The sequence below is a fragment of the Rhinopithecus bieti genome, unplaced genomic scaffold, assembly GCF_001698545.2.
Source record: "Rhinopithecus bieti isolate Rb0 unplaced genomic scaffold, ASM169854v2 scaffold_3902, whole genome shotgun sequence".
NCBI lineage: Eukaryota > Metazoa > Chordata > Mammalia > Primates > Cercopithecidae > Rhinopithecus > Rhinopithecus bieti.
In genome coordinates this window covers 622,167-638,541 of record NW_016804460.1, presented here as the reverse complement: position 1 = coordinate 638,541, position 16,375 = coordinate 622,167, and the positions used below count along the sequence as shown (strand labels likewise).

Here is a 16,375-nt window from a genome sequence, read left to right as displayed (position 1 = left end):
CGGGGGCAGGGGCGGGGGCGAAGGTACTGCGAGTTCAGGGTCACCGCTGCCAGGAGTTGGGGGAGGCGAGCAGAAAGGATGTTCTTAAAAAGCAGCTTTAAAACAGGGCTCAGGGAGCACCGAATAAACGTAGAACCCAGGCAGGGAAGCGGGATCGGCATAGGAAAGAGACGGGACGTTCGGAGGAGGTCGGAGGCAGGCTCTCCTCCCGCCCCCGACCCACTCTAGTCCGGGCTCCCCGCGGTGCCTCCCGGACTCATCCGGTGTTACATCCACCCCTTCACGCCTCGTCGCTCTCTGGCGCCAGCACCCTCCTCCCCAACCTCCAGCTCACGGCAATCTAAGCTCGCTGGGTACCCACCGCGTAGGCCCTGACCAGGTCTCTTTCTCCCTAGAAGGAGGAGGTCAGCACCCAAGGCCCGCAGGCAGCATCTCCAAGGTTTTGAATCCAGCCGGATGGTCAAAGATATGGCCTCCTAGGCATCACTTAAGACTGAGAGATTAAAATACCCATGGCCAGCCCCTGTGGCTGAATGGATTTTCACGCACGTCCGTGTGAAGAGACCACCAAACAGGCTTTGTGTGAGCAATAAAGCTTTTTAATCACCTGGGCGCAGGCTGGCTGAGTCTGAAAAGAGAGTCAGTGAAGGGAGATAGGGGTAGGGCCGTTTTATAGGATTTGGGTAGGTAAAGGAAAATTACAGTCAAAACGGGTTGTCCTCTGGTGGGCGGGGGTGGGGGGCTCACAAGGTGCTCAGTGGGGGAGCTTTTTGAGCCAGGATGAGCCAGGAGAAGGAATTTCACAAGGTAATGTCATCAGTTAAGGCAAGGACCAGTCCTTTTCACTTCTTTTGTAGTTAAGGCAAGGACCGGCCATTTTCACTTCTTTTGTGGTGGAAGGTCATCAGTTAAGGCAGGAACAGGCCATTTAAATTTCACTTATTTTGTGATTCTTCAGTTACTTCAAGCCATCTGGATGTATACGTGCAGGTCACAGGGGATATGATGGCTTCGCTTGGGCTCAGAGACCTGACATGTATGACTACTAAGAAATTTCACATTGTGTTTTCAAGCTCTGAAGGAAGTGTAAAGGTAAACTGAAGCTGGAGCCAAACCAGGAACGAAGACACAAGTCAAATGGCAGTGAGAATAGCCTTTATTAGGACTCACGGGCGAGGTTCCTCGGTCCAAAGGTGCTGGCCGAGGAAGTCGCGCTGAGGGAGGAGGGTAGGGGCTTTTTATAGCCCGAGAGGTAGGGAAGCTGGTTGTACAAACAGGGCCTGGGGGGTCTTGAAACTACTAGGGCAGGAGTCGAGTAAGGGTCATGAGGAAGGTGTCTTTGGAAACTGTTAACCGAAACTGCTGTTTATGAACTTGTGGAATGCAGGTGAGCTGCAGGTCATGGGGAGTGTGGTTGCCCAGCCGGAACCTCTGACATATGCAAGTCTGCCGGTGTGTTCAAAGAGGAAGGGAAGCCTGGAACAAAGGGCCTGCTATGCTGGGTGGCACCGCCATGTGGGGTCTAGATCCCTGCCTAACAGGAAGCCTTAGGGAAAAGGAGTGTGAGCTTACTGCCTCCATCAGTACACACAAGTCTTTGCCAGGGTCAGAAGTGGAAAGACTAATGTTCTTAAGCTAGAGAGAATCCTAGGAATCCTGTGCCACCATCTCAATGTGTAGGCCCGGGAAGCATCAGCTTGAAAGAAAAAAAAAAGTGCCTGGGGCTCTTTATGACTTGAAACAGCGGTGGAGGGTGAATGGGAGGGGAGAGAACAAATATTTAAAGTATCTGTTGCACTATTATGCCTAGCACTGAGTCAATAAGAGACATAGGGCCCATGAAGGGGCCTCATATTGAAACTTTTGATGAGATCTCCAGATGAGATTTTATAGTCACATTTATGTCTCTTTGTGTTTAAGTGTTAGTCTGATAAACATACCCACTATGGTTTGGATATGGTTAATTTGTCCCCGCCAGAACTCATGTCAAAGTTTGGTTTCCAATGTATCCGGGTTGGGAGATGAGGCCTAGTAGGAGGTGTTTGGATCACAGTAGTAAATTCCTTATGAATGTCTTGGTGCCCTTCTCTCTGTAGTGTGTGAGTTCTAGCTCTGGTGAGATTGGATTACTTCCTTTGGGAATGGATCAGTTCCCTGGGAGAGTGGGTTGTTATACAGCCAAGATGTCCTTTTTTTCTTTTTTTCCTCTTTGTATGTGTCTGCTTCCCCTTTGACCTTCTCTGCCATGTTTTGACCTAGCATAGTGGCCCTCACCAGAGGCCTGGCTGATGCTGGTAATATGCTTCTCCTACTTCCCAGGCTGCAGAACTGTGAGCTAAATAAACCTCTTTCTAAATTACTCAGCCTCAGGTATTCTATTATAGCAACACAAAACAATACTCCTTTGGCCAGGTGTGGTGGCTCACACCTGTAATCCCAGCATTTTGGAAGACTGAGACAGGCAGATTACTTGAGGTCAGGAGTTCAAGACCAGCCTGGACAACATGGTGAAACCCCGTCTCTACTAAAAATACAAAATTAGCTGGGCATGGTGGCATGTGCCTGTAATCCCAGCTACTCAGGAGGCTGAGGCAGGAGAATTGCTTGAACCCAGGAGGTGGAGGTTGCAGTGAGCCAAGATCGCACCACTGCACTCCAGCCTGGGCAACAGAGACTCCAGCTCAAAACAACAACAGCAATAACAAAAACCTCATAATACTCATTTAAATAACCCATAGTTTCTTTATGTGTTGACTTTTTTTTTTTAATATTAAGATTCTCATGTGATGGAAGTGATCTGAGCCCATCTTGATCTTTTTTAGTGCCAGATCAGGCAACAAAAGGAACCAGTCAACAGGAAAGAACCTAGTCATCACAGCAGAGCCCTCTTTGATCCTGGAATGCTGCAGGTTCAAATTCCTCAAACTGACAGGTGTCAGAGCACTTTCTTATCAAGAGAGAAAGTACCACACTCTCTTGTTCCTGGCTGAAGTTCCTTTACTAACAAGTGGGGATGGCTTCTCCTATTCAATTTCCTATTCAATGTTGCTCGAGTACCTATTTCCTGCCTTGTGCTCACAGGATCCTTCAGTAGGGAGGGAGGAAACTTGGCCTGTTCCTTTCAAGAAGTGGGTTGCACAGCTCAAACAGTAAGTGCCCTGAGACCCATAAGCCAGGTGTCTTGGCTTTCCTAGTAGAATGCCAAATTTGCTGCATACTTAATTGCCCAGCATCTAAAGCAAAGGAATAACCACCCTTTTGGAAAGATGCCTGATACAAATACATGCAATGTGTTCGTCTGACTGGCACATGTCTATTCCTTCAGTCTTCAGCACAGGATGCCAGTATTCTAGGATCCAGCATTCTTTAATATTGTCGGAGAGTTTAACCTTGAATTTCCTGCTATCTATACCTTGTTAATAGTCCAGATGATGAAAATTTATAGATGAGCAAGAGATTTATTTAAGGCCTTACTATGCAAAGTGTGATTGGAGGCCAGCAGCATCAGCATCTTCTGGTAGCAGATTAGAAATGCAGAATCTCAGGCCTACTGAATCAGAATCTTAACACACTCCCCAAAAGGTAGAGTATGCATTAAATTTTGAGAAATACTCTATGTACTAACTTGTGTATCAAATGTTCTATGCTCATTTAGAGCATCTGAAAGTTCCCACCAGAATCTTTCTGGATCAGTCTGCAGCAGAAGACATGCACTACATTGCAATGTAAAGCTCTGTTCCTAGCTCCAATAGAAAGCCATCCCCCTATTGGCCTGTGGACACCTCTATGTGCTATAAAATCTTGCTTAAAATTAAATACTATATTTAAATTAAATAATATTTTTGATAACTGCATCAGATAGTCAATGCTTTCAGGATTTATCGAACTCCACTTACATACTTAGCTCTGATATGGTTTCATATGGTTATCACATTGACCATCACAGTAAAGCAAAGTACTTAGAAGTTTTCTAGGCCGGGTGCAGTGGCTCACGCGTGTAATCCCAGCACTTTGGCAGGCTGAGGCAGGCGAACCACGAGGTCAGGAGTTTGAGACCAGCCTGACCAACATGGTGAAACCCGTCTCTACTAAAAATACAAAAAAAATTAGCCGGGCATGGTGGCACACACCTGTAATCCCAGCTACCCGGGAAGCTGAGGTAGGAGAATTGCTCAAACCCAGGAGGCAGAGGTTGCAGTGAGCCAAGATCACATCACTGCACTCCAGCCTGGGCAACAGAGAAAGACTCTGTCTCAAAAAGAAAAAAAAAAAAAGTTTTCTAAAGTAAATGCTCAAAGTAAAAAGAGGGAAGGGAAATATCCTTATATTCAGCAAGGAGATTTAAGCCCCTTATTTCTAGTTTGTATTTGTCTTTCCACTTTTCACTGAACTTCATCGGAGAGATGGGACAAGAGGGACTTCATGCAATAATCCAGCGAAATCAATGACCTCTGCAAGCTTCAGGTGAAAAGAAATGCAATCTTTGAACTATAGTATGATTAACGGGAATGGAAAGGGGAAGGATATGAGGCATTTTTTATTCTTTGTTTCTTTCATGCCTCTGGTCTCATTGTCCTCCTTCACCTACTCAGTCCCCACAAACACTGTAATAGTCTTGGTGCTTTGGGTTTAAAAAGATCATGTCTCATGTACAATTTAATTTCTTCTTTGATTTCCCTCTACTGCTTTTCCTAGTCCCTGACTTTAATTCCAGAGTGTGCCAAGTTCTCAAAACATGGTCAGCTTCTCAGTGAACACACAGGAGTGTTTACAATGGGTTTAAACATTTGAGGCAAGTCAGTGGGGGTACATCTGCCAGGAAGCCTTTTGGGACTTGGAAATAGAATCTTGCTCACTTCAGATCCACCAGATAAATCTGTGCTTATCATTTGATCAGGGTTGGGAAGGAGCAGAAGACAAACAAGATTATTATCCTTGCTCATTGGGAACTTGAATTTGAATAAAAGAAAATATCTGCTCCACCTTTTACAATATGTACAATACAAACCTAGAAGAATGAACAAACACACAGAGACACACACACTACAGTTAGATGGCAATACCAGTGGTAAGTGATAATCACCAGAGTGAGTGTAGCCTCAGTTTCCAGAAGGTAAGATGTCTGTGGAAATCTGAAGAAAACTTTGAGAAAGTGCAAATCAAGGCAAGTACTTGTGTGTGTGTGTGTGACTAAAGCTTTGCAAAGTCAAGTTCCTTGATGTCTGAGATAAACAATCTATGTATCTTGGAAACCAGTATGCCTGTGCATAGGTGTTCCCGGATGTTGTTACAGTGAATAATTGGTTGACTCCTGGTAATTGTGCCTACTTTTCTGGGATATAAATTCCTGACCTTTAAAAATATTCTATAGCCAGTGAAGCTGAAAATTACAAAGTCTCCTCCAAAGGATGACATAACTTTCTGAACAGAAGCTCCTTGAAATAGTGCACTGTCATGTAAATAAGTTATCACTCATTAGACTTCATTCTTCCTGCTTGGTTTACTAGAAATTCAGTCCTACCTAGACCCTAGACAATCTATCCTGGAAAATTAGTAGTAGTGTTCTTGATAAAAATATTTAAGCTGAATCTAATCATGAGGAAATAAGTAAATATTAAACTGAATCTTATATGACGAAATAATCGCATTCAGTATGTGAGACTTCCTAAGAGACAATTGCCATGAGAAAAGACAGTCTAAGAAGAGGGAAATTTTTTTTTCTTTTTTTTTTTTTTGAGATGGAGTCTCCCTCTGTCACCCAGGCTGGAGTGCAGTGGTGTGATCTTGGCTCACTGCAAGCTCCGCCTCCTGGGTTCACGCCATTCTCCTGCCTCAGTCTCCCGAGTAGCTGGGACTAACGGAGGAGACCACCCCTCATATCGTCTTATGTCCAATTTCTGCCTCCAAAGACAGAAGTAAAAACTAAAAGGCAGAAATGAAATCCACAGGCAGACAGCCTGGCGCCGCAGCCTGGGCCTGGTAGTTAAAGATCGACCCCTGACCTAATTGGTTCTGTTATCTGTAGATTACAGACATTGCATAGAAAAGCACTGTGAAAATCCCTATCTTGTTTTGTTCCCATCTAATTACCGGTGCATGCAGCCCCCAGTCAGTACCCCCTGCTTGCTCAATCAATCACGACCTCTCAGGCGCACCCCATTAGAGTTATGAGCCCTTAAAAGGGACAGGAATTGCCCACTCAGGGAGCTCCGCTCTTGAGACAGAAGTCTTGCCGGTGCCCCCGGCTGAATAAACCCCTTCCTTATTTCTTTAACTCGGTGTCTGAGGAGTTTTGTCTGAGGCTTGTCCTGCTACAGGACTACAGGCGCCTGCCACCACGCCCGGCTGATTTTTCGTATTTTTAGTAGAGACGGGGTTTCACTGTGTTAGTCAGGATGGTCTCGATCTCCTGACCTTGTGATCCACCTGCCTCGGCCTCCCAAAGTGCTGGGATTACAGGCGTGAGCCACCGCGCCAGGCCAGGAGGGGAATTTTCTAAATTAAAGGAGACCAAAGAGAAGTTAACAACTAAATGCAGTAAGAAATATCGTTTGGAATTTAAATCATTTTAATAGGGAGGGGGTAAGTGGGGAAATTTGAATATGGACTGTATGTCTCTTAGCATATAAGGAATTATAAATTTTCTTGGGTGTGATATGGTACTAATATTCTGCTCTTGGATAGTATATGTAAACAGGGAGATGGGGAGGTAAGAAGGATGCAAATGTTACTAATAATGGGTGTTCTAGTTAGAGGGCATACAGGTTTTATCATAGTGTTTTTTTTTTTTTTTTTTTTTTTAACTTTTCCCTAGGGTATTACTATACAAACAGACAGCGGCCAGAACATATATAAAAATAGACCTCTGACCAGTAGTGACCTACAACAACCAGTGCAGGAAGTCAACCCACAGTGACCAGCACAGGAAGCCAGTCCATTATCTCTCTTTTTTTTTTTTTTGAGACGGAGTTTCACTCTTGTTACCCAGGCTGGAGTGCAATGGCGCTATCTCGGCTCACTGCCTATCACCGGCTATCTCCGCCTCCCAGGTTCAAGCGATTCTTCTGCCTCAGCCTCCCGAGTAGCTGGGATTACAGGCATGAACCACCACGCCAGGCTAATTTTGTATTTTTAGTAGAGACGAGGTTTCTCCATTTTGGTCACGCTGGTCTCGAATTCCCGACCCTCGAACTCCCGACCCTCAGGTGATCCGCCCACCTTGGCCTCCCAAAGTGCTGGGATTACAGCGCCTGGCCAGTCCATTATCTTTAAGCCAGACTTTTAGGAAGTCAGACCACGATCTCTAAGCAACCAGCCCAGGAAGCCAAACAATAACCTCTGTAAAAACCAGACCCAAACGGCTAGGAATTTATGAATAATTAACACCTTTCCTGTTATTTCTGTTTCCAAGTTACGATCAACCAGAGAAAGCCAAATATGCATCCCTAACCAATCACATAGGATGCCCCGCTTCTAGTTAGCCTGCCCCCCACGTCCTCATGCCACGTCTCCAGTCAGGGCACGCTTGAAGGCTTCCCTTTGTCCACTATAAAGTATTCCTACGCCTCTGCCTACCTTTGAGTCTCTGCCAAATCACAAGTGACGCTCTTTTGGGTCCTCACTTCCAAGATGGCAAAAAGAAGAAATAACAATGGTCATGCCAAAAAGGGCCACAGCCACGTGCAGCCTATTGGCTGCATGAACTATGCCCTATGCCTACCCAAAGGCAAGACTATTAAGAAGTTCATCATTCAAAACGTAGTAGGGACTGCATCTGTCAGGGACATTTCTGAAGCTAGTATCTTTGACGCTTCCCAAGTTGTTTTTGAAATTCTGTTACTGTGGGAGTTGTGTCATTCACAGCAAGGTAGACAGGAATTAATCCTGTGAAGCTTGCAAGGACCGAACACCCCCACCCTGATTCAGACATATGGATGCTGCCACATGACCCCTACCAAAGCCCATATAAGATGGTGAGTCCTTAAGGACTAAAGAAAAACTATCCTCTAGAGAAAATAATATGGAAATTATATTTTTAAAAAATCACAAGTGAAGGCTGCTAACTCCTTTGCTATAGAAAGCTCTGAATACCCTTTGCTTGTTCTCATTAACTGGTGTTCATTTATTTCCACATTAGGATTACATTTTTTCCAAATGGAAAGTTGAGGGGAAATGGAAGAAATACAGACAAACAACAAAAAAAGCAATTAAAAATATTGCTAAGATTACAACTAGGGGTCAAGTTGCTCAGCAGAGGAAGTGCTCAGGATGGGCCAGAACACACTGGAGCACAACCAGGTTTGCTGTTGCTAAGTCTGATAAACTAGTAGAAGGGGCTCTTGGAGTTTCCTAGAGTCCAACAGGCCAACTCCAGTGAATTGTGGAGTAAGGGGCTGGAAGAATGAGAATATAACATAAGGTCCTGGGACAACCTTTGATGATAGGAGGTAGGCTCAATGTGGATAGGGTCAATTGGTCAAAGGTTTATTTGTACTGATAGAAGAGTGAGAACCCTCTCCACAAAGCCAGCTTCTGTCTAGGAGAAACCAGAAACATCAGATCCATGGTTGTTGCCCTGGCTTCTCTCCTTGGAATACTTCTTTGAATATTTAAAATTATTATTACTATTATTATTATTATTATTATTATTATTTAGACTGAGTCTGGCTCTGTTGCCCAGGCTGGAGTGCAATGGCGTGATCTCAGCTCACCACAACCTCCGCCTCCCGGGTTCAAGCAATTCTCCTGCCTCAGCCTCCTGAATAGCTGGGACTACAGGCACGTGCCACCATGCACTAATTTTTGGTATTTTCAGTAGAGATGGGGTTTCACCATGTTAGCCAGGATGGTCTCAATCTCCTGACCTCGTGATCCGGCCGCCTCGGCCTCCCATATTTAAATTATTCTTAAATGTATAACAGTCTGTGGTTAGAAGATAAATCAATTCATGTAGGGAATAGAAGTGAGCTTGCCAGATTGTGACGGGTGAGAACGAGGGTACAGATTCTAAGAGAAGGTGAGGAGCCATGAATACCATCAGAGAAAGACAAGCAAAGAGAGGAGGAGAAACAGCAAAGGGAAAGAAGGCTGTTTGAGAGACAGTCTGCACTGCTTAGTAGTTTTGCCTATGGCCAGTCTCTCTGAAAATAATGATAATGAAGATAATACTAACAATGATTATAATAATAAGCACCTATTTCCAAAACAGGGACATTGAGACATGGCAGAGTTAAATAACCGATTTAGGTTTTTTCTAACCACTGCACTGCATACTCAATGTCTACACCTGCCAACAATCACATATCAACTATGACCAAAAGTTTATTTTAATTTGACTTTTCTGCTCTAGAAAAAAGGTAGGCCTACTTGTGTCCCCCGATGTTAAAAAAAAAAAAAAAGGTAGGCAACTTGCCATTTCCTTAAGCTATGAGGTGTGTCTTTAGGCCCAAAGAGATCATGTTAGAGGTTTTCTCCAGTGAAGTGTCTTACGTAGGCAAATAGAGTATAGCGATTCAATTTTTAATTCAATCAGTTAAAACAAAGCCTTGTAGTTCTCCTGGGAGCAGGAGACTGAGGGTTAAACACCCAGGAGTATTAGAAGGAACAGCCCTTGTCAGGCTACAGAAGACATGAATTCATCTCACCTTGGGACAACATTGTGAGGCCTCTTCCTGACTCATCCGAAATCCAAGAATATCTGCCACAAATGCCTTACTTTGCCTATCTAAATAGAGCACTTTTCTGCCTTGAAAATGTGTAAGGTCAACAGCATCGTGTTTTACGTTTAAATAATGAAAATTAAAGGAGACAATGAATCATAATAACCTTACAGATTTCTTACAAATTTTGTGATCTTGGACATGAAAGCACTAAAAAATTGTAAGTAAAAAAGCAGACCTGTGGTCAGAGGGTCTAAATCTTACTAAGTCGAGTCACGTCACTTCTTGGGTTTTCATGAATCAGTGCTTTTTTTCAATGTTCTCATCTACGGCTTATTTGCTGTAAGAAATGGGTACAAGATCTTTCTTAGTTTAATTGTTTAGTTTCTGTTCACCAGCTTATATAAACAAGATTTCTAAAATTAAAACAATCTTTTCTAAAAGTCGTATTATTTTCATACCAACTGTGTGTAAATCTGTGTATGTCTTTAGGAAAGGATTAAACTCTTCTTCCTCAACACCCCTTTTCCCTGTTTGCTTCCACCTCTGGACCTTGGAGAGTGAGGGATTAACTCCAGAAAGGCAAGTTTAGAGGTTTGGGGATCTGGATTGAGAAAGGAAAAAATCGTGGAAAATCTCTTCTCACCTCCGTTCCTGGATTTTACCACCATATTAAGCCGAAGGAGTGCACTACAATTTCCTTGTCCATCAGACACCCTCCATAGACTCCTCATATTTCGGGGAGGTGTGGGGGGGGGTCGCCCTTGTACCCAAAGATCTGAAATTCTTACATCAACACCATTTCCATGCACCACAGAGGCACAGTAGGCAACGTCTCAAGAGAGTATCAGGGTGAGGAATGGGAAGACAGCCTGGTAGTTGCTGTGTTCAAAGCAGAATCTTTTCGAGGGTTTTACAGAGCACGAAAATGTTCTCATTTTGTAGGAGAATATCCTGCAATTTTATTCAAGCTGACATCCTACTGAATAGCTGGAGTGCTAGAGGCACAATACCAATCTATAAGATGAAAGGTAGAAAAACCACATCCACGCAAGGGCTCCATAGCTCAGGGGTTAGAGCACTGGTCTTGTAAACCAGGGGTCGCGAGTTCAATTCTCGCTGGGGCCTGTGTGTTTTTTTCCCTCCTGCCAACAGGAATTTCCACATCAGAAGGTAAGCGGGGTCAGACAATGCAGCAGCAGAGTGGCTGTCGCTTGGCACATCTGCATGACTTCGGCGCCGCTTCGGCAGTCATTTAGGCTAGGTGCGTTCACGCCTGCTACAGAAGCTGCCAGTCTCGACTCTTGGGGCGTGTGGTTTACTTCTGCTGTGCAAATAAGTATGCATTCCTGCCGATAGAAGGCACCCAAGAACCTAGTTCATCAGAAAAAAATGCCTAATGATTTGAATAAGCCTTGAGGCATAACTTAAAAACCCTCGCATCGTGGCTCGTTGGTCTAGGGGTATGATTCTCGCTTAGGGTGCGAGAGGTCCCGGGTTCAAATCCCGGACGAGCCCTCGCTTTTTCAACTCGACAAGGAATATCTTGTTGAAAACGTCACGACTGAAAACGTCACGACTGAAAACGTCACGACTGAAAACGTCACGACTGAAAACGTCACGACTGAAAACGTCACGACTGCAGTTGGCTCTCCCTGTATACTGTGCTTTGAAAAATTGCAGCCAAAGACTCCCCAGTGATGTGAAACAGCAAATCAGAGAAAGCCCCAGGCTATCCATTTTATTCTCCCTGACAAACTGTAACACATCTTCTCCTTGCCTACCTCTAGCAATCCTGTCAAGTCAAATAAAATAGTGTATGCAAAGTTGCCTCGGAAACTTTAAATAGCCCTTGCTAAACACAAGGAGCTGCTTTCTTTCCTGGGCATGAATTGGGAGCTGACACATACTAACATTGTCATCATGTGTAACTGTATGATGTGTTATCTTTTAAAAAAGGGTTTATGGCCGGGCGCAGTGGCTCACTCCTGTAATCCTAGCACTTTGGGAGGCCAAGGCGGGTGGATCACGAGGTCAGGAGATCGAGACCATCCTGGCTAAGACAGCGAAACCCCGTCTCTACTAAAAATACAAAAAATAAGCCAGGCGTGGTGGCGGGCGCCTGTAGTCTCAGCTACTCCGGGAGGCTGAGGCAGGAGAATGGCGTGAACCCGGGAGACGGAGCTTGCAGTGAGCCGAGATGGTGCCACTGCACTCCAGCCTGGGCGACAGAGCGAGACTTCGTCTCAAAAAATATATAAATACATAAAATACATAAAAAGGGGTTTATATGTTATTACATAATACTGCCTTTTCTTCTCCTTTTCCTTTCTTTCCTTTTTCCCCACCCTTTCTGCTTTTTTGCTGTTGTTGTTTGTTTGTTTGTTTTGTACTGTGAGGCAGGCAATGAATTCTGTGAACTCCAGTGGAGCAATAGAGTGATGAGGGAAAGTGTATCTCCATAGGCAAATTTTGAAATGTTAAACTTTAAATATAATGTTTCGTGAACCCTTAGCAACTTTCTTTATTGTGTGAATAACTATTACAGAATAAAACGATTCCATTAGAAGTGAACTATAGCCCTTCCTGGAAGCAGATGGACTAACTTACCCACATCAACACTCATCGTCTCTGTCTTCTGTCTTGTTTCAAGGCCCATCTTTCACTTCTCGTATTTAAGGGTAGCTCCTTCAGCTTCACATCAGATGAATTTTCCATTTCCTCTCCTTTAGGTAAGGACTTGGTTTCTGAAATCAACATTACTTCCGCCCCTCCACCCCCAAGCCCCTAAGAACACACACACAGCAGCTATTTCCCCCAGTGTGCCAATCATTCCCATTCGCATACAAACCCCAAACAGCTGCAGTATCAGCAATCCTTTAAAAAACGCCTTCTTAAGCACTCTTCCTAATTCTCTTTCTTCTGCATCGATTTAAAAAAAAGTTCCTAAAAGTTATGCATTATGTATCTCAACTTCCTGCCCTCATGCTCTGTCCTCAACCAATTATGATCAGGTCTTTTTTCTCCACCATTCCACTTGAAATGGCTCTTGTCAAGGTTACCAATGACTTTGATGTTTCCAGATCTAAAGGTCACTTTTCAGTCTTCGTCCTACTTCATCTCTCATCTCAGGAGGCTACTTTTCACTCTCTTTTGATGGCTCCTCCTTTCCTGATCTCTCAATATTTGAGTGTTATCTTGCTCTCCCCTTGCCCATTTTTTTGTTTCTCTCTATATACTTATCAAGTCATGAGGCTTAGCATAACATCGTATACTGATGACTCCTACTCATAAGCCTGGACCTAGATTTGTAGATATAGTCACCTGCTTGCCCCAGCATGTGAACGAGTTATAGGCATCTCAGAATTAACTTGTCTCAAATGCTACCCTTGATTTCCTGCCACTCCTCTTCCAATTGCTCTCCAACCACCACCCGTATCCATCATTTATCCGGTTTCTCCAACATCACATCCAATCCACTGTTCTGTCTTCATCTATTTCCCAACACACTCATTATCACCCTAGTTTAAACTCTCCTTCATCTCTTACAAATCCCATGATAGTCATCTAATTCATCTTCCTACTTTTTCTCTACTCCTTATTCTAGAGAACGGCCAGAGTTATCTTATTAAAATGTAAGCCAAACAATACTCTCCTCCACTTAAAAGCAGCCAATAACTTCTCACATTTAGAACAGAATCTGTGATGGAGCTCTTGTGTGTTCCGGTAGTGTCTGTTCCTCTGATAGCAACTGCTTACCCCCTCCTCCTCCTTCTCACTCACTTTCTTCTAGCTATACTGGCCCTCCCACTGTTCCTCAAATCCATGGGCCTTGTTTCTTGTTCCGGACTTTTCATTTACTGTTTCCTTTGCCTAGAACATCACTTCCTCAAATATTTGTATCCCTCTCTCCCTCTCTCACTCCTTCTGTGCTCAAATGTTACCTCTTTAGAGACAACTTCCTTGACCACTCTTTCCGAAATAGCCTCCAATTGCCATTATACCCTACACTAATTTATTGCTGTTCACAGCATTTATCACTACTTAATATTATTACATGCAGTTCTTTCCTTCTTTCTTTCTGTTTCCCCTACAAGGATATAAGCTCCAGGAAGGCAAATATTTTGTTGTGCTCGATTTCGTACCCTCAGCACTTAGCAATGTGTACTATACGTAGTTGGCAATTAATAATGAATAGATGAATGGATGGACGAATATTACCACACTCCTGGGCACACCTGCTGATCTCCAGAGGCCACAATTAAATGGCAATTTACTTCCAGTTTCTGTAGAGTCAGATTGGAATCTTCCTAGGGATAATAGCCATGGCTATGGAATTATGTTACAAATAGAAACCTAAATTGAGCTTTCTTGTCTCTGCAGACTATACGCTAAGCACCTTACATGTATTTGCTAATTGTCATAATAGAGGTATGTATTATCTCCATTGTACAAATGAGGAAATAGAGGCACACAAAAGGTAAGCAGCTTGCCCAAGTCACACAGTCAGGAATGTGAGAATTGCCACCGCTTACATTCTAACAGCCCAGCCCACGGTCCCTTCACCATCCTTCCCACATCACTGCACTACTGTCCTTATGCCGCATTTGTTTTCTACTCAATGATGTTTTACAGTGTTTCAAGCCCGTTTTTGTAATTGTAGGATTTATATTTCCAGTTTAGACTGTGAGTTTCCCTTGTGGGTAGGCATTATTTTATTCCTATTTCTGTACTCCTCAAAAACTAGAACAGTGCAAATTACGCGCGTCTACTTAAAGGCAAAGAGCTCAAAATACGCTCGTCCACTTAAAGGCAAAGCAAAGGCTACACATGAATGTTATTAATGTCCTAGCACTTTCCCTCCTTTGGGAAACCATGGATTCAAAAGCATCTTTATGATCTTGAGAGAATTTTACTGTCTTTATGAAGTACTTCACATTATGAAAGACTCAGAAATACGAGATGTTCCAAAATAGCGCACAGCTACATTCTTTACCAACTGGAGATACGAGATTGGGTGCTAAAGAAAGATGAAGAGACTGTGTTAACGTGGTAGCGCCAGTACAGTAATCGGAATACACGGATGGTTTTCCAAGGAAAAAAAAAACCACATGGCAGCGGTGGGATTCGAACCCACGCCCCCGAAGAGACTGGAGCCTTAATCCAGCGCCTTAGACCGCTCGGCCACGCTACCCGCTGGCAAATAATTAAGAACATATTCTCTACCCTTTTCTCTCTTACCCTCCCCACCTGCCAACTTCATGATCCTGTATTTGTAGTTTTACCGGATTTTTTCTTTCTTTTCTTTCTGGTTTGTTTAGCTCTCCTTCATCTTTTAAGCTGCACTATTTGAAATTGGTGGAAAGAGTTATAATACTTGTTTTGAAAGGTGTCCCTAGAGAGGGAGGGCAACCTTGTCAGGTCTAACGGTTTGGAGCGCCAGCCCCGTGCCAGGCAAGGCGGGTCACCGGGCAGCGTCACGGCCCTCTTCTGCCTCGGGGTCTCTCCACGGAGGGCGCCCTGCGGCGACAGCTTTCGCTGGTCGCGGGCACGGCGGTCGGTACCCGCTAAGGACGAGATGCCTTCTGGCCACCGGATAACTTGGGACGGTCCCTGATTTGCCCGCTCCCTGTTCTGCAGCATCTTTGGCTTACTCGGAAGTGAAAACATGCAGCTAAATTATTCCCGCTGACACCTGAACATTTTTCCTAAAAGGGATCTGCAGTCAAAAGGCGCCGCCTTCCGGAATTTAGGTGAGAAAACCTGCAGTGATTAATTTTATCCACTAGGTGTCACCCATGCCCATAGTTATAGAAGACGACAGTGACCAACTGTAGACGTGGCTAAAACTTTCCTTATTGAAGTTTAGTAACCCAGACACGTTCTGCAGTTGGCTCGTTGGTCTAGGGGTATGATTCTCGCTTAGGGTGCGAGAGGTCCCGGGTTCAAATCCCGGACGAGCCCTGTGATTTTTTTCTCTCTCAGCTGGCCCCCATAAAGTCACAGATTTTCTGTCGGTGGACATCCCAATAAAACCACGGATTTATTCATGTTAAACTCTATCGTACAAAGTAAGCACCGTCTACAGTTAGTATGCGAGTACCATCTAATGCTCTATTATTTCAAATACATGTATTTCATCTTTAGGCAAAAATGCTCTTTGTATTGGTATTACATTATGAGGATAAATACCAGGTGCTACCACATATCATGTAGTATTTCTTTTACATAAGCATTATTTTAAGTCAACCACCTTTTCACTTTTGCAGTTCTTTGTTATTATCCAGGAATTGTTCATTCAGGACAGGCATATTTTAACAATTTCACATAACCCTCACTTTGTAAGCGCAGGGGCCAGCAGATGGGGCGAAGGTCTTGTCACATAATAAAGCCTGGGCTCCGTCATTCAAGCCTGAGCTCACTGAACCCTTCTGTGTGTGCGTGGGGGTGGGGAACTCGATGGTGTAGCCTCTCGGGAATGAATTTCTCCACAGGGATTTGCAATCGTGTCTGCATATTAGAGTCACCTGTGAAGCTTTTTTAACCATCCACTGCTGAGTCAAGCCCAGAACAATTACACTGCAATCTCTGAGGATGGGACCCTGGAAATGGTTTTCTTTTCCTTCCTTCCTTCCTTCCTTCCCTTCCTTCCCTTTCTTTCTCCCTTCCCTTCCCTTCCCTTCCCTTCCCTTCCCTTCCCTCCCCTCCCCTCCCCT

General features: G+C 44.1%; 1 protein-coding gene and 4 non-coding genes across 8 annotated transcripts in view; 4 read left to right on the top strand and 1 right to left on the bottom strand.

Annotated features, from left to right (window-relative positions):
- Window positions 1-10,714: 10,714 nt before the first annotated feature.
- Window positions 10,715-10,787, top strand: TRNAT-UGU (transfer RNA threonine (anticodon UGU)). Its single transcript has one exon. It is a non-coding gene; the product is annotated as a tRNA-Thr (tRNA).
- A 318-nt stretch (window positions 10,788-11,105) lies between these two features.
- TRNAP-AGG (transfer RNA proline (anticodon AGG)) lies at window positions 11,106-11,177 on the top strand. Its single transcript has one exon. It is a non-coding gene; the product is annotated as a tRNA-Pro (tRNA).
- A 3,594-nt stretch (window positions 11,178-14,771) lies between these two features.
- TRNAL-AAG (transfer RNA leucine (anticodon AAG)) lies at window positions 14,772-14,853 on the bottom strand. Its single transcript has one exon. It is a non-coding gene; the product is annotated as a tRNA-Leu (tRNA).
- A 258-nt stretch (window positions 14,854-15,111) lies between these two features.
- Window positions 15,112-16,375, top strand: part of RNASE11 (ribonuclease A family member 11 (inactive)) — a 30,244-nt gene continuing 28,980 nt past the window's right edge. For 3 of the 4 annotated variants that reach the window (XM_017868528.1, XM_017868526.1, XM_017868523.1), the window contains exon 1: window positions 15,136-15,412. The gene's annotated coding sequence lies outside the window, so the exon portion shown is untranslated. Of the gene's footprint in view, window positions 15,413-16,375 lie in introns of all 4 variants that reach the window. The other variant, XM_017868531.1, reaches the window with a different exon arrangement.
- On the top strand, window positions 15,552-15,623 carry TRNAP-AGG (transfer RNA proline (anticodon AGG)). Its single transcript has one exon. It is a non-coding gene; the product is annotated as a tRNA-Pro (tRNA).